At 31.3% G+C, this 332-nt stretch overlaps 1 protein-coding gene across 1 annotated transcript in view; it reads left to right on the top strand.

Annotated features, from left to right (window-relative positions):
- The window catches only part of LOC119586950 (probable dual specificity protein kinase madd-3), a gene marked incomplete in the record, with an annotated part of 25,662 nt that overhangs the window by 5,766 nt on the left and 19,564 nt on the right, over window positions 1-332 (top strand).

Here is a 332-nt window from a genome sequence, read left to right as displayed (position 1 = left end):
GGAGGAAAGTGTTTTTTTTTTTTTTCGTGGGAGGAAAGAAGTAGTTTTTATGATAAGGGTAATTAACGAAAGATTAATTAGGGTGACTATTTGAATAAATAGTGATTAAAAGATTAATAAAAAATATGGATAAGATAATGTAGTTTTTTTCTAAGCATTAGCAAAACCACGACTGAAATCTGCTATTAAGGACCCTTTTTAATAATTCATGGATTTGGAGTCTCTAAGCAGCCTGGAAAGAACACGCTATTTTTAAAAGGTCGCCCGTTTGCTTGAGGGAATAGAAGTTCTTGGAATAGGAATTTCGTTTATACTTATTAGTCTATTTACTC

The sequence above is a fragment of the Penaeus monodon genome, chromosome 22 (assembly GCF_015228065.2).
Source record: "Penaeus monodon isolate SGIC_2016 chromosome 22, NSTDA_Pmon_1, whole genome shotgun sequence".
Lineage (NCBI taxonomy): Eukaryota > Metazoa > Arthropoda > Malacostraca > Decapoda > Penaeidae > Penaeus > Penaeus monodon.
The sequence above is the reverse complement of the archived record's forward strand: the minus strand, read 5'-3'. Positions and strand labels throughout refer to the sequence as shown.